We start from the raw sequence: 21,267 nt of genomic DNA on the forward strand, positions 1-21,267 counted from the left end.
CTCCTCTATATGAGCAGATGTCTCAAAATCTTCTTTCTCGCTTGCATGGAAATGGGGTGTGAAGAAGTTTCTGGGGAGAAGAACACGGGAAAGGATTGGACTGTTGGAGAAAGTCTATGGCATCTGAGTTCACTTTCTTTTCTACCTCCTTCCTGGTAGGACTTAGTTAAATGAACATTTGTTAAGTGGAGCAAAGGGCGCCGGATGGTAAGTTGTGGTTCAACAACAGGTAACAAGAGAAAGTGAAATAGAGAAGTTTATCACTCACAGGTCCTGGAGGAAGTACACAGCTTGCCTCCAGGGGCTATACAGGGAGATCAAGGCAGAATGTAGAGAGAGTCAGAGGACAGGCAGGACCTGGGGCACATTCCCTTATCAGGATCCATGGGTGCAGTGCTTTGGGATTCCCAGGCTAGGGCCAGATTTGTCCACTCAAACCAAAAGAACAGAAAATTTTGGTGAGCCCCCAGGGGTCTTACCTAAGGGTTGAATGAGGCCGACAGATGCAGGGAGCCAGGGGAGACTGCTGACCATAAGGGCTGTTGGTGAGGTCATATCAGAAACTTACATTTGCTTGTTATTCTGCAGGCTGACATCTAGGACATGTGCTTGCATGAGGGGACTAGTGTTAGTTTAAGGTCTCTGCAGGCCATTTTGCCAAACAACGTGGATGCCGAGGCAGCAATACCACGGAGTAGCTTAGCTCAACTCAACATTTCCCCTCTTTAGTAATCAGTGTCTGTGAGTGGGGAACAGCAGGTGGAGTTGACTGATGGTGGTAGGGACTTTTCAGCCAACTATTGGGAAGCCTGCGGTGTAAGTTGTTGGCCCCAACTGTTGGAAGCTTTCTTTACATTGTGGAGTACTTTGTGTCTGTTTTCAACTCTTTTAATAGAATGATAGAATGCAGTTGAGCACATAGAGGTACATAAAGGTGGGCAGAGAGAAATGGTAGCCTCTTTAATTTGGAAGCCTTGGTAATGAGATGATACCTACACCAAGTCTTATGAAGTATACTTCAGCAGAAAAAGAAGGTTGGAGAAAAGCATGTGCAGTGCAAACAAGGGAATAAGCAAAAGCATAGAGGACTGAATAAGCACAGGGATTGCCCAGGAGAGAAGATTATAAGCCATCTGATATTACTGGAGTCAAAAACATGAGGTGGATGGTAATATCAGACTAGAGGTCCTTAAACACCCCATACTTAGTTCAGAATTATGTAAGGAAAAAGGGATGTTCAGAATGCAGAGAAAGTCAAATGGTCCCAAGGAAGAAGCAGAGATTAGTATCAAAACTCCAAGCTTCTGTAAATAGAGCTGCAATGAACATTTTGGTACATGATTCTTTTTGAACTATGGTTTTCTCAGGGTATATGCCCAGTAGTGGGATTGCTGGGTCGTATGGTAGTTCTATTTGTAGTTTTTTAAGGAACCTCCATACTGTTCTCCATAGTGGCTGTATCAATTTACATTCCCACCAACAGTGCAAGAGTAATAGATAGCTAGTGGGAAGCAGCCGCATAGCACAGGGAGATCAGCTCAGTGCTTTGTGACCACCTAGAGGGGTGGGATGGGGAGGGTGGGAGGGAGGGAGATGCAAGAGGGAAGAGATATGGGAACATATGTATATGTATAACTGATTCACTTTGTTATAAAGCAGAAACTAACACACCATTGTAAAGCAATTATACTTCAATAAAGATTTAAAAAAAAACAAAACTCCAAGCTTCTCAGTGGCATCAGGTTTCTCCCTAAAGCAGCAAACACTCGTCTAGGCAAACATTTTCTTTTTAACATCTTTATTGGAGTATAACTGCTTTAAAATGATGTGTTAGTTTCTGCTTTATAACAAAGTGAATCAGCTATACATATACATATAGCCCCATATCCCCTCCCTCTTGCATCTCCCTCCCACCCTCACTATCCCACCCCTCTAGGTGGTCACAAAGCACCAAGCTGATCTCCCTGTGCTATGCAGCTGCTTCCCACTAGCTATCTATTTTACATTTGGTAATGTATACATGTCCACATGACTATCTCACTTTGTCCCAGCTTACCCTTCCCCCTCCCCGTATCCTCAAGTCCATTCTCTACGTCTGTGTCTTTATTCCTGTCCGGCCCCTAGGTTCTTCATGACCTTTTTTTTTTTTTTTAGATTCCATATATATGTGTTAGCTTATGGTATTTGTTTTTCTCTTTCTGACTTACTTCAATCTGTATGACAGTCTCTAGGTCCATTCACCTCACTACAAATAACTCAATTTCGTTTCTTTTTACGGCTGAGTAATATTCCATTGTATATATGTGCCACATCTTCTTTATCCATTCATCTGTTGATGGACAGTTAGGTTGCTTCCATGTCCTGGCTATTGTAAATAGTGCTGCAGTGAACATTGTGGTACATGACTCTTTTTGAATTATGGTTTTCTCAGGGTATATGCCCAGTAGTGGGATTGCTGGGTCGTATGGTAGTTCTATTTTTGTTTTTAAGGAACCTCCATACTGTTCTCCATAGTGGCTGTATCAATTTACATTCTCACCAACAGTGCAAGAGGGTTCCCTTTTCTCCACACCCACTCCAGCATTTATTGTTTGTAGATTTTTTGATGATGGCCATTCTGACCAGTGTGAGGTGACACCTCACTGTAGTTTTGGTTTGCATTTCTCTAATGATTAGTGATGTTAACCATCCTTTCATGTGTTTGTTGGCAATCTGTATATCTTCTTTGGAGAAATGTCTATTTAGGTCTTCTGCCCATTTTTGGATTGGGTTGTTTGTTTTTTTGATATTGAGGGGCATGAGCTGCTTGTAAATTTTGGAGATTAATCCTTTGTCAGTTGCTTTGTATGCAAATATTTTCTCCCATTCTGAGGGTTGTCTTTTCGTCTAATTTATGGTTTCCTTTGCTGTGCAAAAGCTTTTAAGTCTCGTTAGGGCTCATTTGTTTATTTTTGTTTTTATTTCCATTTCTCTAGGAGGTGGGTCAAAAAGGATCTTGCTGTGATTTATGTCATAGACTGTTCCGCCTATGTTTTCCTCTAAGAGTTTTATAGTGTCAGGCCTTACATTTAGGTCTTTACTCCATTTTGAGTTTATTTTTGTGCATGGTGTTAGGAAGTGTTGTAATTTCATTCTTTTACATGTAGCTGTCCAGTTTTCCTAGTACCACTCATTGAAGAGGCTGTCTTTTCTCCATTGTATATTCTTGCCTCCTTTATCAAAGATAAGGTGACCATACGTGCATGAGTTTAGCTCTAGACTTTCTATCCTGTTCCATTGATCTATACTTCTGTTTTTGTGCCAGTACCGTACTGTCTTGATTACTGTAGTTTTGTAGTATAGTCTGAAGTCAGGGATCCTGATTCCTCCAGCTCTGTTTTTCTTCCTCAAGGTTGCTTTGGCTATTCGGGGTCTTTTGTGTTTCCATACAAGTTGTGAAATTTTTTGTTCTAGTTCTGTGAAAAATGCCATTGGTAGTTTGATAGGGATTGCATTTAATCTGTAGATTGCTTTGGGTAGTAGAGTCATTTTCACAATGTTGATTCTTCCAGGCTCAGAACATGGTATATCTCTCCATCTCTTTGTACTGTCTTTCATTTCTTTCTCAGTGTCTTATAGTTTTCTGCATACAGGTCTTTTGTCTCCTTAGGTAGGTTTATTCCTAGGTATTTTACTCTTTTTTTGCAATGGTAAATGGGAGTGTTTCCTTAATTTCTCTTTCAGATTTTTCATTAGTGTAAAAGAATGCAAGAGATTTCTGTGCATTAATTTTGTATCCTGCTACATTACCAAATTCATTGATTAGATCTAGTAGTCTTCTGGTAGCATCTTTAGGATTCTCTATGTATAATATCATGTCATCTGCAAACAGTGACAGTTTTACTTCTTCTTTTCCAGTTTGGATTCCTTTTATTTCTTTTTCTTCTCTGATTGCTGTGGCTAAAACTTCCAAAAATATGTTGAACAATAGTGGTGAGAGTGGACAACCCTGTCTTGTTCCTGATCTTAGTGGAAATAGTTTCAGTTTTTCACCATTGAGAACGATGTTGCCTGTGGGTTTGTCATATATGGCCTTTATTATGTTGAGGAAAGTTCCCTCTATGCCTACTTTCTGGACAGTTTTTATCATAAATGGGTGTTGAATTTTGTCGAAAGCTTTTTCTGCATCTACTGAGATGATCATATGGTTTTTCTCCTTCACTTTGTTAATATGGTGTATCACATTGATTGATTTGTGTATATTGAAGAATCCTTGCATTCCTGGGATAATCCCCACTTGATTATGTTGTATGATCCTTTTAATGTGCTGCTGGATTCTGTTTGCTAGCATTTTGTTGAGGATTTTTGCATCTATGTTCATCAGTGATATTGGCCTGTAGTTTTCTTATTTTGTAACATCTTTGTCTGGTTATGCTATCAGGGTGATGGTGGCCTCATAGAATGGGTTTGGGAGTATTCCTCCCTCTGCTATATTTTGGAAGAGTTTGAGAAGGATGATAGGTGTTAGGTCTTCTCTAAATGTTTGATTGAATTAGCCTGTGAAGCCATCTGGTCCTGGGCTTTTGTTTGTTGGAAGATTTTTAATCACAGTTTCAATTTCAGTGCTTGTGATTGGTCTGTTCATATTTTCTATTTCTTCCTGGTTCAGTCTCGGAAGGTTGTGCTTTGCTAAGAATTTGTCCATTTCTTCCAGGTTGTCCATTTTATTGGCATAGAGTTCCTTGTAGTAATCTCTCATGATCCTTTATATTTTTGCAGTATCAGTTGTTACTTCTCTTTTTTCATTTCTAATTCTGTTGATTTGAGTCTTCTCCCTTTTTTTCTTGATGAGTCTGGCTAATGGTTTATCAATTTTATTTATCTTCTCAAAGAACCAGCTTTTAGTTTTATTGATCTTTGCTATCATTTCCTTCATTTCTTTTTCATTTATTTCTGATCTGATCTTTATGATTTCTTTCCTTCTGCTAACTTTGGGGGTTTTTTTCCTTCTTTCTCTAATTGCTTTAGGTGGAAGGTTAGGTTGTTTATTTGAGATGTTTCTTGTTTCTTGAGGTAGGATTGCTTTGCTATAAAGTGCCCTCTTAGAACTGCTTTTGCTGCATCCCATATGTTCTGTGTTGTTGTGTTTTCATTGTCATTTGCCTCTAGGTATTTTTTGATTTCCTCTGTGATTTCGTCAGTGATCTCTTGGTTATTTAGTAGCATATTGTTTAGCCTCCATGTGTTTGTATTTTTTACAGTTTTTTTCCTGTAATTGATATCTAGTCTCATAGTATTGTGGGCAGAGAAGATACTTGATACAATTTCAATTTTCTTAAATTTACCAAGGCTTGATTTGTGACCCAAGATATGATCTATCCTAGAGAATGTTCCATGAGTACTTGAGAAGAAAGTGTATTCTGTTGTTTTTAGATGGAATGTCCTATAAATATCAATTAAGTCCATCTTGTTTAATGTATCATGTAAAGCTTGTGTTTCCTTATTATTTTCATTTAGGTTGATCTGTTCATTGGTGGTAGTGGGGTGTTAAAGTCCCCTACTATTATTGTGTCACTGTCGATTTCCTCTTTTATGGCTGTTCGCATTTGCCTTATGTATTGCGGTGCTCCTATGTTGGGTGCATAAATATTTACAATTGTTTTATCTTCTTCTTGGATTGATCTCTTGATCATTATGTAGTGTCCTTCTTTGTCTCTTGTAATAGTCTTTATTTTAAAGTCTATTTTGTCTGATATGAGAATTGCTACTCCAGCTTTCTTTTGATTTCCATTTGCATGGAATATCTTTTTCTATCCCCTCACTTTCAGTCTGCATGTGTCCCTAGGTCTGAAGTGGGTCTCTTGTAGACAGCATATATATGGGTTTTGTTTTTGTATCCATTCAGCCAGTCTATGTCTTTTGGTTGGAGTATTTAATCCATTTACATTTAAGGTAATTATCGATATGTATGTTCCTATTACCATTTTCTTAATTGTTTTGGGTTTGTTATGGTAGGTCTTTTCCTTCTCTTGGGTTTCCTGCCTAGACAAGTTCCTTTAGCATTTGTTGTAAAGTTGGTTTGGTAGTGCTGAATTCTCTTAGCTTTTGCTTGTCTGTAAAGGTTTTAATTTCTCTGTCGAATCTGAATGAGATCCTTGCTGGGTAGAGTAATCTTGGTTGTAGGTTTTTCCCCTTCATCACTTTAAATATGTCCTGCCACTCCCTTCTGGCTTGCAGAGTTTATGCTGAAAGATCAGCTGTTAACCTTATGGGGATTCCCTTGTATGTTATTTGTTGCTTTTCCATGGCTGCTTTTAATATTTGTTCTTTGTATTTAATTTTTGATAGTTTGATTAATATGTGTCTTGGCGTGTTTCTCCTTGGATTTATCCTGTATGGGACTCTCGGAACTTCCTGGACTTGATTGACTATTTTCTTTCCCATATTAGGGAAGTTTTCAACTATAATCTCTTCAAATATTTTCTCAGTCCCTTTCTTTTTCTCTTCTTCTTCTGGGACCTGCATAATTAGAATGTTAGTGTGTTTAATGTTGTTCCAGTGGTCTCTGAAACTGTCCTCAATTCTTTTCATTCTTTTTTCTTTATTCTGCTCTGTGGTAGTTACTTCCACTATTTTATCTTCTAGGTCACTTATCCATTCTTCTACCTCAGTTATTCTGCTATTGATTCCTTCTAGAGAAGCTTTAATTTCATTTATAGTGTTGTTCATCATTGTTTGTTTGCTCTTTAGTTCTTCTAGGTCCTTGTTAAATGTTTTTGTATTTTCTCCATTCTATTTCCAAGATTTTGGATCATCTTTACTATCATTACTCTGAATTCTTTTTCGGGTAGACTACCTATTTCCTCTTCATTTGTCTGGTCTGGTGGGTTTTTACCTTGCTCCTTCATCTGCTGCGTATTTCTCTGTCTTCTCATTTTGCTTAAATTACTGTGTTTGCGGTCTCCTTTTCACAGGCGGCAGGTTCGTAGTTCCGTTGTTTTTGGTGTCTGCCCCCAGTGGGTAAGGTTGGTTTAGTGGATTGTGTAAGCTTCCTGGTGGAGGAGACTGGCGCCTGTGTTCTGGTGGTTGAGGCTGGATCTTGTCTTTCTGGTGGGCAGGACTGCATCTGGTGGTGTGTTTTGGGGTGTCTGTGAACTTAGTATGATTTTAGGCAACCTCTCTGCTAATGGGTGGGGTCGTCTTCCTGTCTTACTAGTTGTTTGGCATCGGGTGTTCAGCACTGGAGCTTGCTGGTCATTGAGTGGAGCTGGGTCTTTGCATTGAGATGGAGATCTCTGGGAGAGCTCTCGCTGATTGATATTATGTGGGGCCAGCAGGTCTTTGGTGGACCAATGTCCTGAAGTCAGCTGTCCCATTTCAGAGGCTCAGGCCTGACACCCGGCTGGATCACCAAGACCCTGTCAGCCACATGCCTCAATAGAAAAGGGGAAAAAAAAAGAAAGAAAGAAAGAAAAGCAAAATAAAATAAAACGTTATTAAAATAAAAAATTAAAAAAAAAAAGAAGAGACCAACCAAACCAATAAACAAAGCCACCAATGATAACACGTGCTAAAAACTAAACTAAGATAACTATATAAATCAGAAACTAGTCAGCTGCATACAGCAAACCCCAAGTGTACAGTTGCTCCCAAAGTCCACTGCCTCAATTTTGGGATGATTCATTGTCTATTCAGGTATTCCACAGATGCAGAGTACATCAAGTTGATTGTGGAGATTTAATCTGCTGCTCCTGAGGCTGCTGGGAGAGATTTCCCTTTCTCTTCTTTGTTCGCACAGCTCCTGGGGTTCAGCTTTGGATTTGGCCCCGCCTCTGCATGTAGGTCGCCCTCTGGCATCTGTTCTTTTCCCAGACAGAAGGGGGTTAAAGAAGCAGTTGATTTGGGGGCTCTAGCTCACTCAGGCCGGGGGGAGGAAGGGGTACGGAATGCGGGGCAAGCCTGCACCGGCAGAGGCCCAAGTGACACTGCAACAGCCTGAGGTGCGTCGTGTGTTCTCCGGGGGAAGTTGTCCCTGGATCATGGGACCCTGACAGTGGTGGGCTGCACAGGCTCCTGGGAGGGGAGGTGTGGATAGTGACCTGTGCTTGCACACAGGATTCTTGGTGGCTGTAGCAGCTGCTTTAGCGTCTCATGCTTGTCTCTGAGGTCTGTGCTGATAGCCACAGCTCGTGCTAATCTCTGCAGCTTGTTTAGGCAGTGTTCTGAATCCCCTCTCCTCATGCACCCCAAAACAATGGTCTCTTGCCTCTTAGGCAGGTCCAGACTTTTTCCTGGACTCCCTCCCAGCTAGCTGTGGTGCACTAGCCCCCTTCAGGCTGTTTTCATGCAGCCAACCCCAGTCTTCTCCCTGGGATCTGCCCTCCGAAGCCTGAGCCTCAGCTCCCAGCCCCTACCTGCCCTGGCAGGTGAGTAGACAAGCCTCTCAGGCTGGTGAGTGCTGGTCGGCACTGATCCTCTGTGCGGGTATCTCTCCGCTTTGCCCTCTGCACCCGTTGCTGTGCTCTCCTCCGTGGCTCCGAAGCTTCCCCTCCCCAGCCCACCCCCCGTCTCCACCAGTGAAGGGGCTTCCCAGTGTGTGGAAACCTTTCATCCTTCACAGCTCCCTCCCAGAGGTGCAGGTCCCATCCTGTCTCTATTCTTTTGTCTCTGTTTTTTCTTTTTTCTTTTGCCCTACCCAGGTACGTGGGGAGTTTCTTGCCTTTTGGGAAGTCTGCAGTCTTCTGCTAGCATTCAGTAGGTGTTCTGTAGGAGTTGTTCCACATGTAGATGTATTTTTGATGTATTTGTGGGGAGGAAGGTTATCTCCACATCTTACTCCTCCACCATCTTGAAGGTCTCCTCCTAGGCAAACTTCTTAAATCAAACTTATTTCCAGGTGCTTCATCAAGATTAATGATCACTATCTTCCTTGCTAAGATACTTTTTTTTTGTCTTTGTAAACTCAGATTTTTTTTTTTTGTCATTTGATTAAAAGTGAAGACAGTAACCATGTCCAACTTGTTCATCATTGTATTTCCAACCATTGCCAAGAATAATGCCTGGAATATTAGACATTTACAGGAAAATGTTGAATGAGTGCATAAAGACTCTGCTTCTCCAAAGGAAAAATTTTTGTTCATGTCATGTGATTAATAATAAAATTATTTTTAAAAATCTAACATGTAGCTCTTTTTAAAAGGGTATAATCATTTATTTATTCAACCCGTTATGGCACTTGTGTTGTTTCCAGTTTGAGGCCATTAGGAATAAAGCTTCTATGAACATTCATGCAAAAGTTTTGCGTGAACATGTTTTCATTTCTCTTGGGTAAATCCCTAGCAGTAAAATTATGCAGTCCTAGGGCAGTCTTATGTTTACTTTTAAAAGAAATTTCCGAACCTTTTCCCAAAGTAGCTGTACTATCTTACACTCCTACCAATTATATATGAGTTCAAGTGACTCCATATTATCATCAATCTGTGGTGTTAGTCTTATAATTTAGTCATTCTGGTGGGCATGTAACGGTAACACATTGTAGTTTTTACTTGGATTTCCATGATGAATAATGACATTGAACACTTTATCACGTGCTTACTGGTCATTCAAATATCTGTCCAAAAACTTTCGCCATTTAAAAAGAAGTGTGGTTGTTTGCCTTCATATATTTAATATAAATTCTGGATATGAATTTTTTGTCAGGTATATTTAGTGGGAATATTTTTCCCAGTCTGGTTTCTTTTCATTTTTTTCAGAGTCTTTTGAAGAGCAGAAGTTTTAAAGTTTTGATTAGAGACCAATTTATCAATGTTTTTCTTTTATAATTCCCAATTTTTGAGATTGACTTACAGCGTTGAAGGTGGGGGTAGTCTCAGAGACAGTTGCAAAGTATTTACCCTAAATTTCTGGCCCCTCAAGTTTTAGGCAATGAAGTGAATGCTTTTTACTTCCAGCCTGGCCATAGAAACACAAAGCAGGCCAACACTTTCACTCCAAGAACCAGAAAAGCCAGGCAAGTTACCAAAGACATGTTTGAAGATACTGGCAAGCTATAGAAATTACGAGGACTAGGTAAGCTGGAACTCAGAGCAGAACTGAGGGGACTTCAAATGTGAGCTGAGAATAACCAGTTGGGTTTTTTTTTTCTCCTGGGCTATTTACTGATTTGGGCTGCAGACAGGCTAAGGCTTGATCCAAACAGAGAACCTCTACTCAAGGAAAGAGAAAACTTGAAAATTTTTTGTGGGGACTTGATCCTGGCTGATGGACTGGGAATTTGAGGAGGCCCAAATGCAACTGGTTTTCTCCACAAGACATTTCGTAAGTTCTGGGGTATATGTGGGAAGCTGGGAGACTAGACAAGAGAATCTTAAAGCCAGAGTGAAATTTCCAGTAATCCTGGCATGCTCGCAAGACAAATTGGAGAAATGGGGCTTTCTTGAAACACATACCTGCTTTCTCTTTTAAAACATTTGCTAAACTTTGAATCTTTGGAAATGGAATGTTAAAGAGCTAAGCTCAAAACCTCCCAAGAGCAGCAATGAATCTGTCATTTTTTAGGCCTAAAAAGTCAGGCTTGCAAACAAACATCAGAAGGGCCGTGCCTAAGCAACAAGCATGAAGCAGAGAAGGATCAGAGCTTACTGAGAGTACAGTTTAGCCCTGGGCTAGATCAGTCTCTGCTTGGACTGAGAAAATAGACTTCTCCCCTTATTTCCAAACAGAAGAAAGGGGAACTCTCTCTGGGGAAAAAAAAATCACTTGTAACTTCTAGGGTTCTCTAAATACAATGTCTGATACACATTCAAGAAGTACGAGACATACAATGTGGAATAAAATTGTGACTGCTCATCAAAAAAGAAACACCCAGTAGAAACAGACCCACAGATGGTCCAGATATGGGAGTTACAAAACAACGATTTTAAAATAGCCATGATGAATAGAGAGAAAAAGATTAAGAATTTCAATAGAAAATTTGAATCTATAAAAATCATCAAATATCCTAGAAATTAAAACATTTGAAATTACACATAAATTCAATAGGTTTAACAGCGTACTGGAGATAGCAAACAATAGGAAGACTGAACTTGAAGATGACTCAATAAACTAGCCAAACTGAAACAGACAGAAAAGAGAATTTAAAAAATGTAAGAGACATGAGGGACACAGCCAAGTCTAAATATACATTTATTTGGAGTATTAGGGGGAGAGACAAGAATGGGTCACAAACAACAGCTGAAGAGATAATGACCAAGAATTTTCAAAACTGGTAAAAAAAAAAACCTCATGTCACAGATTCTATGAGCTCAGTGATTTCCATAAAGGATAAACAACAAAGATTACATTGGGACCTACTATCATCAAGTTACTGAAAACCAAAGGAAAAGAGAAAACTTCAAAGCATCCAGAAAAAAAACCCACAACAGTACTTTCAAAATGCAAGCAATAAAACTAAGAACTAACTTTTCAACAGAAACTACGGAATCTTTAAGAAATAAGGGGGAGAAAATGGTAGAACCCCACTGATCTACAATATTTCCAATTTGGCAACATTTCTCAAGTTAAAAGATGTTCATACTTTTTCACTGACCAGTCTAATCTCATATATGTATATGAGATGAATATGTATGCTTTAACATATCAGAATAGTTTATAATATTTATCAATAAAAATATTATTACAATTGTAAAAACATACATGGATCAGAGAGGATTTCACAGTGAGGACTCAGTTATATCTTGTTTAATTCTTTAAAATAATGAAGAAATGAAGTAACTTGAAAATGCTTGTTTCACGATGTAAGTCAAATCATTATTTCATCCACCTTAAACTTATACAGTGCTGTATGTCAATTATATATTAACAAAACTGGAAGAAAAAAAAACAAAAAATAATCAAAAAAAATAACCAAAAGTCCTTAAGACTTGGAGACAATTAAATATGCAGGGTTTCCAGGGATTTTTTTTTTTTTTTTAAATTTCTGGTGGTGGAAGGGAATGGTGCAATTTAGGGCATTTCTAGTTATTCTCAATGGCATCCTAAGCTCAGAGTCCTGTCTGTTCTGTGGCGCTATCCATACAAGTGGATTTGACTGCAAAAGTGGAAAACAGTATTTCTGTTTCCACTTGATCTAGAGAGTCAGCAGAACTTGTGAAATGCCTAGCTGACAAGAAAACAAATCTACCCAAAGATGCCCCTTGAAAACCTACGGTTTATTTATTTATTCATTTACTTCCTTCCTGAATCGAGTTTGCTTTTTCCTTTGGGGTCTTTGTTCTGGAAGGAAATTGCTTCTCTTAGTACCTGGTGACATTTCTGCAAAGCTTATCAGCCGCCGATGCCGTTTTCGCTCAGAAACTTTTAGGTATTACGAGAAAAGAAGGCTGCTTGCTGGGTGTCATAAAACCTATTTTCAGATGTGCTGTTTCCAGATGCCTTAGCTTAATCTGACTGCCTGGGAATGCTTAGCATGATGGACAGCACCGTCTAACATCTGCAGGCGGCAATGATTACCGACAGTTACGGTCAAAACCAAAGCCCGCGCCAAAAAAATGAGTAACTTGTATTCATGAAAGTGGTTTTACTTCTTGCACAAATGGCCAACAAGCTGTTAAAGGGTTTGTGTATCAACTCATCAAGGGGAAAAGGTCACTTGAAAAAAAAAGCCACTAACTAAAAAATATAAGGGAGGAGCAAGAATTGAAATACATTCTAAATCAAGCAGCTTGTGAATTTACATTCCATGCTAATGACTTCTACATGCTCCTTTTATTAAGAGGGTTTCCAAAGTTTAAATGATTACTTATCAAAGTTTTAAGTGAGAGGGTAGCTAGATCCCCTGTTTTAAATGGACACAGAGAAGTCTGAGCATTCATTTGTGATTTTACAGTGACTGAGATTAGATAAAGATTTTAATGATTTAAACAGGGGAATCAGATTAGATGATGCAGCATTTATCACACCTCGCAGCAAAAAGCAGACGGGAGGCACTAACTTTTCTTTCCTCATGTTTTTTTCTGCCTGGGAAGAAAATTTTATAGTGAAAATTTATGGGTAAAGACATAAAGCTGCAACCTAAGCAGATGGTGTGGTAGTCTGACCTTAACTTTCATTTTAAATCAGGTTCAAACCACTTAAATTCCAAAAAATAGTAAACTGCATTTTTTTCTGCTCTTCACACCAAGTCACACATACATCTTGGAATACTATCATTTCCTTGGGACACAAGTACAAGTATGTACTGTTTCCTTCTTGATTTGGGATCCATATGCATTGCATTCTTTGCTATTATGGAAAGATCCACACAAAACATCACCAGAAATCCATTAGAGAGGCACTCTTTACCCCACTGGGCCAGCCAAACACTTCTTCCCATTAACAAATAATAGTTGTGCAATAAACACAGGGAAAAGAACCAGTGGACTTTATCAAACCAAAGGTAGAGTATATCAAAGCAAGAATGGGCCCCTTAAATGATACCTTCAGTTGATGATACCATATGGGGCAAAGAGGAAGGAAAAATCTTTTAGCAATCACTGCTAAGAGATACAAAATTACAAATAAAAGATTTGCTACAGGGACTTGAAAGATGCCTATGTAAGTAAAGGGCTCTGAAATGTAAGCTCTATGATAACATCCACTTCTGCTCAAAACCTTAAAATGTGGACACCCTTTGACTCAGCAACCTAATTCTTGACTATATTAAAAATAACTGTTTTAATAAATGTGCAAAGCTATACATTCAAAGATCACTTTCACAGCATTGATTATGATACTGAAAGATTTGGACCAACCTTAATATCTACCAACAGGAAATGAGTTAAATGATTGCACAGCCATCCAATAGAATATCAGAGTTATAAAGATAATCATGTAGATCTGCATTTTAATAAGGTCCATTATTAACTGCTAAGTGCATAAAAACTAGGTCACCAAATATAAAGTATGAAAACAAGTAAAATATAATTCCTGTTTTTAAAATATTTATCCTCTGATGGGAAGAATGATTTGACTTAAATAGTTCAGGGGACAAAGAGTCTAAGTAACTACAAAACAAAAAATCAACTCTAGATTGATTGTGGATCTAAATGTTAAAGAGAAAACAATTAAGCTTTTAGAAAAATAAAATAGGAGTATATCTTCTTGACCTGGGGTAAAGATTTTTTAAGCAGAACAGAAAAAAATGCTCTTAGAAAAGGTAGTGTGTGTTACATTTAAAGAACTTCTGTTTATCAAAAAATACCATTTAGAGGGTGAAAGTGCAACTCAAAAAGTGGAGGAAGATATTTACCGAAGATAATTAAGAGAAAGGACTAGGAACCAGAACAAACAAAGGCATTCAACAAATCAAGAAGGGAAAAAGCAACAACCTAAGAGAAAATTGGGCAAAAACTTGGACAAAAAAGGAAAAAAAAAAGATATCCAAACATAAGAAAAGGTGCTCAGCTTCATCAGTCATCAAGGAAATGCAGTTAAATCCTACTGAGATTATTTTACACCACCAGAAGGGCTAAATTACAAAGAGAGATAATACTACATATTGATAAGGATATATAATAACTGGAACTTTCACGTACTGTTGGGAGGAGTGCAAATAAGTACAATCACTTTGAAAACTCTTTGTCATTATTTACTGAAGGTCAACACAAGCCCATCCTATGACCTAGTGATCCACTTCTAGCCATGCAACCAAAAGAAATGTGTAAACTTGTGCATGAAAAGACTTGTGCTAACTGTTCCTAGCAGCACTGTTCATAATAGCTCTAAACTGGAAGCTATCCAAATGTCCATTAATAGAATGGACACACAGCGCCATAGCTGTACAACGGCACCCTAGAAAGCAATGAGATGAAAACAATGTAACGGCATGGGAAAAATCTCAACTTAATGTTGCGCAAGAGAAGCCAGACCCAAAAGAACACAAATCGTAGGCGTCTGTTTATGAGGAGTTCAGAAACAGGTCAAACAGATCTCTGGTGTTACAAGTCCCTGCTTACCGGTTGGAGGACACCCACCTTGAATAAGCTTGATCAGGCTTATTCTGCTGCTGGTTATGTCTTATTTTTTGGATCTGTGAGCTGGTTACATGGCTATATCTACTGTGTTTAAAAAAAAAAAAATCGGACTTCCCTGGTGGCGCAGTGGTTAAGAATCCGCCTGCCAATGCAGGGTTCGAGCTCTGGTCCAGGAAGATCCCACATGTCGCGGAGCAACTAAGCCCGTGCACCACAACTACTGAGCCTGCGCTCTAGAGCCCATGAGCCAGAACTACTGAGCCCGTACACCACAACTACTGAAGCCCGTGCGCCTAGAGCCCAGGCTCCACGAGAAGCCACCGCAACGGGAAGCCCGCACACCACAACAAAGAGTAGCCCCCGCTCTCTGCAACTAGAGAAAGCCTGCGCGGAGCAACGAAAACGCAATGCAGCCATAAATAAATAAATAAATAAATTTATTTTAAAAAAAATTGAGCCTATACTTCAGTTGTGTACACTTTTCTGTTGTGTATGCTATACCCCTACAAAATGTTTATTTTAATAATTGGGTGTAAGACATTGAAATACTGCACTGAAATATTGCTTCTACAAACTAAAGTATTGCTAGTCTTTAAATAGTAGATGAGATAGCTTCCATGTTAAGACAAATTAATTCAAAGAAAGCAAATGCATCTCCTAAAAAAAGCAGAGAAATGTTTCTACTCTAAATTCTTCCTATTGAGTTTGTCTACAACGGGATCTAATAGATGTTCTCATCCTTGCCTTTTGTCAGTTGGGAGCTCATGTGAATGTTTTTCAGCTTTCCACCTTATTTATTTTTCCCCAATAGATATTTCTCTTTTCAAGGAAATATTTGACTACATTTAAGATGACTTCATAAGTTGGGGAATATCGGAGAACAAAGAATTACCAAAAAAGTAGAAAGAGATGAATGGATCTCACCACATCCTGTATTTCTTTGCAGTTTTTAAGGGTGATGTCCCGTATCCCAGAGGCAGTGCCTGAAACCAGATGCTCTACTCAATGATTAGCTGAATTAATTATTGGCGTGTGTCAATATACCAGTGGGCACCAGAGGAGCCATTATGGTCCATCACATGAAGGGTCTAAGTGCTGAGGTGTCTGAGAATGCAATTATGCAGTATAATTCCATCCAGTGGAGATGGCCAATGACCTCTAATTCCACATATAATAAACTGCAGACAGGGATCTGCGGTTTGCCAAAATGAATAAATAATATTACATTTCCCAAAATGACCAAATTTAGCCGTGTGGAGAAAGTGATGATGCTGATCGCAGACATTTCACATCATCTCTTCTTCCTTATGCAACGTCTTTGGCTGTGAGCCATCAGCCAATAGGCTGGTCATTCAAACTAATACGTTTTGGAGTAGCCAATTAGAAACATCTAGCTGGGTAAATGGTTCATAAGAAGCAAAGTGGTATTTCAGGAGTCTGCTGGTCTGGCCAACATTTTAAAGCAATGACTTCCTTTTTGACAGGAATTATCATAAGAGAGGAAAAAAAAAGATAAAACTTCAAGTAAACCCAGACTCGTGCTAAAGTTGTTATTTTTTTTTTTTATTAACAGTCAGCAACTAAGTCCTTCATGTAGCCAGTATCTCATGTGCCTCTGATACAAAGGCCTGTATCATATACAGGAATGTATTCAGAGTTTTCAAGGTCCAGATAGATGGCTACGCCACGAGGGTACTTACAATCGCTATTTTTAAAAGCATCTACTATGGTCCAGTTTCTTTATACATAGATGTCACTTAATTCTCAAACAACCCTGAAACTAACAACAGGACCAGGAGCAGCTTTAAGATGAGTTCCCCATTCCTAAGTGCTTACGGTTTGCCAGGCACTGCGCTGAGGTTATAATTTAATATACTCTCAAGGTGTGATATCTGTTTTTCAGAGGAAAATATATTGGAATTTCATCATGAATGTATCTAACTGCCACAAATTAAACCACAGGCCCTTGGCAAACTGAGAGGAAGAAAGAGAAGCCGAGAGAAAGAGGGCGGGGTTGCTTCTCGCGCTGTGGGTGGGTTTGTTCTGATTCCAGGAGTTGGTGTGAAGAGGGAGATGCAGACTGTCTTCTCGTTCTTCTCAATGGGTGGGAATCACACGGGGGTGAGGATAAATCAGGTGTTTAAAGAAGCACTTTTTTTCCACACACATGATCACTGAAAACAAAAAGTCTTAGCTTCCAACTAAAAAAACCAGAAATCTTGCAATGCTAGGCAATCGAAATGACGTTCCTTTTCAAGAGTAATTTTCAATACCACTGATTTCTGTTTTATGTTCTTACTTTAAAACTTCCCCTTCACCATCACTCCACCCGCCAAACCTGCCCCTACTCTCTTAGCACGAAGACTCTACTCCATTCACTGGACTGAGTTTAGATGTCCAAGTGTAGAAAGTTGCTAAATGGCGGCGTTGAGATTCTAAACAAAATCCGTTGACTTCAAACCCTGAATGTACCACACACTACATCTTTAATATGAAGTCCTACTTTGGCAGTGACATAGCCAAGGGCAACAGGAAGGCAGTGATTCTCCAGATTTGTGCACGGCCTGGACGCTTATTAAAGAGAAATATACCTGATTCAGTTCTGGGAGGTGGCGGGGGGAAGGGCGTCTTAATAAGCGCTCAGGTGAAGCTGGTGCATGGGATTAAACGGCTGTACTTTGAAGAACACGGAATTAAAGGAAGACTCCAAAAGAAAGTTTCTTAAACAAAAACAAAGTACCTCATTACTTAAGAAATACGAAATTATAATTTTGAGTATATTCTTTCAAACTGGATTTGCACCACACTCCAGGAAGAGTCTGATTTTTTCTCTTCACCTCCTGGGGGCAATGTCTGATCAGAATCTGTGTTCTACAGTCTGTTTTTCCTGGTAGACTTATAACAAAACATCTTCCTATTAATCTAGTGAAACCGTAATTTTGTGACACTGTCACTAAGGCAACGGAGCTAAGGAAAAATTCCTTCTCATTTGTTAAGTTCTCCTTCATTAAAAGGATGTGAGCCATTAAATAAAGCCATTAAACGTGTCTCTGTTTTTTACCTTTTATTTACCGTGATACATTGAGAGGTACTTAAAGGTGGTGGATAGATTGAAGTTTGGAGTCAGGCAATGTGATGTGGTGCCTCTGAACTGCCCTCTACTTGCTGTGTGACCTGGAGAACTTACTCAACCTCTCTCTGCATTTTTGGCTGCATCACTCCAATCTCTGCCTCTGTCTTAAACGGTCTCCCCTCTTCTCTGTGGGTATCTCTAGTAAGGACACTTGCCATTGGATTTAGGGCCTGCTGGGATAATCCCAGATGATCTCATGTTGAGATCCTTAATGTAATTACAGCTGCAAAAATCTTTTTTTTTTTTTTTCCCAATTAAAGTCACATTCATGGGTTCTGAATATTGGGATGTGAACATATTTTGGGGGACCACATTTCAACTCACCACACAGTATATTTTTGTATGGCCTTGCTCTTCTAAAAAATAAATAACTTTCCTGTATATTTGAAATGGAGGGGGACCCCAAGGATCCTCCCCTCCATGTCCTCTGCCTGCCTTTTGTCTGTAGAAAAACTTTAGTCAAAGGATAAGTTTAATCATGGCACTTCCCTGGCAGTCCAGTGGTTAAGACTCCATGCTCCCAATGCAGGGGGCCCAGGTTCGATCCCTGGTCAGGGAACTAGATCCCACATGCTGCAACTAAAGATCCTGCATGCCTCAACTAAGACCTGGTGCAGCCAAATAAATAAACAAATTTTTTAAAAAAGCACAGAAACTGAAAGGCCAAACTTTGAAACGAAAAAAAACAGTAAGTTTAATCAGAGAAGCGGGAAAATGCAGAAGCAAAGGAAAACAGTCAAACAAGACTGAATGATAATAGTTCAGTCATTAAACAAAGTCAAGGACCTTTAGTTCCTCCTCAAGGGCTATTGATAATGTTCTGAGCCATCTCCTCTGAGCTGTCTGATAGATACTGAAAGCCCCACCAGGTGGAAGAAGTTAACTACATGATGAACAGACTGTAGCCATACACAAGCTGCCACAATTCCAAGAAGTGGCCTCGAAGAAATGGGGAAAACAACGACCCTGGAACTGAAGACTAACTGTACTTCATCAAAATGACACTGATCAGACAACTGCATGACCAATTACAAGACAACTGTCAGAGCTGACTGTGCTGTTTCTACATGTAGCTCCCTCCGTCCTCCTATAAAAGCTCTTGCGCCCTGACTGTCAGTGGTTGGGGAGGGAGTCGGCATTTGGACAGAGTCCCACTGCCCCGTCACGTTGCCAGCCTCTGAAATAAAGCAAACTTATCTTTCCACCAACCTTGTCTCTTTATTGGCTTTGCAGTAGTGAGCAGCCAGACCCCGCTTTCAGTAACATACTGGCTTGTTTAAAACTGTAATTATCACAACATCTTTGTAAATGAGGAACATGAGTACACAAACGCCAGCAATCCAAGACTATGAAACTACTATGAGAGAAGTGGAGAGGAGGAGAAAGATATGGGAGAGATTGCTTCATATATGGGAGTACTGAGAAATGCTTCACGGAACAAGCCTGAATCAAACTCGAAGGATGAGTAGAATTTTGAACCTCAGATTTGTTTTGTATTTAACAGTGAAAATAATTAACATTACAGGCTTGCTCTGAGCAGAAAGAAACAGATTTCATATAAAGCAATTAATATACAGCCTGTTATATGGTGTTTAAAACATATTTATAGTAATTATTATTAAAGGTCGCTTTTTCAAGACCTGCCAAATGAATTACCCAAATTGCTAATAACATTCGTTTTCCTGTGCAAAATATTGTACCCGCTATACTTTAAAATATTTTCCTTTATTTTTCTTTAACACACAAAGTGATTTTCATATATCCTTCTGAAAGTTGTCAATCATTTCACGAGATAAACAGAAAATGACATTTATCCTAGAATATTCTGCCACCTGCAGGTAACCAAGGGGTGCTACAATGCTCACAAAAATAGCTGCATCTGTTAGTACTGATTAAATGGCTTTTGAGATGGGGGCCCTTGTGCAGAATCTGGGAGGGCTCAATAAACACTTGTTGCTTTTTTGTTAATATATTATTGTCAGCAGATGTTAGTCAAAAACACTCCTTTAGATAAGACAGTAAAAGATATTTGTGCTTTACGACCATGGTCCTGAATTTTGAACTTCAGAAAAGCTACACAGCCTCAGCTGTTAATAGTACGTTTGATCATTGCAAATCAGTGGTTTCCAATGGATTATTCCTGGATCAGCAACGCTACCCGGCATCTTGTTAGAAATGCAGATACTTGGGGCTCCACCCCAGAACTATCATCAGAAACTCTACAGGATGGGTTCAGAAATCTGTGTTCTCCCAGGATTACCAGGTGGTTCTGTTGCATGCTCAAGTCTGAGAACCAGGGATCTGGACTCTTGGAAGTGGGGGATTTCTATTCAGTGGGGAAAATGGGGAATAGGTTGACGCCGGTGCTTATACAAGGGAAGGGAGGAGGGGAAGGCAATGAGAACAGCCCGGCCCACCTGCATGGCATCATAAATGAGCCAACAAAAAATATTTCTTTTTGATAAAAATACATCTCATGTATTGCCAATACTGTAACTTGAATACTTTTTTTTCTAGCTAGAGAGTTAGATTTTTTTTTCTATCAAGACTTGAAAATAAAGGAAATGTTGGCTTAGATTTTCTGTTTTCTCGTACTTTAAAATCATTTGAGATTAAACTAAATCCCTTAAGTAAAATTTTATTCACCCCCATAGCTAAAACCCAAACTGCAAACTCTTTAGAGTAAAAACACATACTATTCCACCTTGCTTCACTTAAAATCAGCGAAAAATAATCATAAAAGTAGGCTATTATTATCAGATACCTTAGGATGGGAGAATACTGTTATTTGCAAACATGCATTTGAAATCAAGTCATGTCCTGTTTTAATTATGTCAGGATCTCCGGACTGTTTCATAATACGCAATAATATATTTGGGTTTTTAAGTCTCCTGAGCTAAAAAGCATCAGAGAGAGGGTAAAATGCCGCAAGCACACACAAAGAACTTCCCAAAGAAACATGAAGTGGTCGTGATAAGAAAAGAAAATGGAGCATCCAAAGGACATTCTCTTACCTGGCACCATGTCGTGCGGGGTGAAGAGCGCCGGCTCGCAGTTTAGTGACGGTGACTTGCTTCCTCCTAAAGGAGGCAGGTGAGGACAGCGGGCCTCCGGGGTCAGCTGCTCAGGCTGGACGTGTATCCT

At 39.3% G+C, this 21,267-nt stretch overlaps 1 long non-coding RNA gene across 1 annotated transcript in view; it reads left to right on the forward strand.

Moving 5' to 3' along the window:
* LOC309637589 overlaps positions 1 to 20,196 on the forward strand; it is an 83,657-nt gene extending 63,461 nt beyond the window's left edge. The window contains exon 2 of the long non-coding RNA XR_014250685.1: positions 2,491 to 20,196. This is a non-coding gene — a long non-coding RNA (uncharacterized lncRNA). The remainder of the gene's footprint in view (positions 1 to 2,490) is intronic.
* Positions 20,197 to 21,267: the final 1,071 nt, after the last annotated feature.

The sequence above is a fragment of the Balaenoptera physalus genome, assembly GCF_965194825.1.
Source record: "Balaenoptera physalus genome assembly, chromosome: 11".
In the NCBI taxonomy this organism is placed as follows: Eukaryota; Metazoa; Chordata; class Mammalia; order Artiodactyla; family Balaenopteridae; genus Balaenoptera; species Balaenoptera physalus.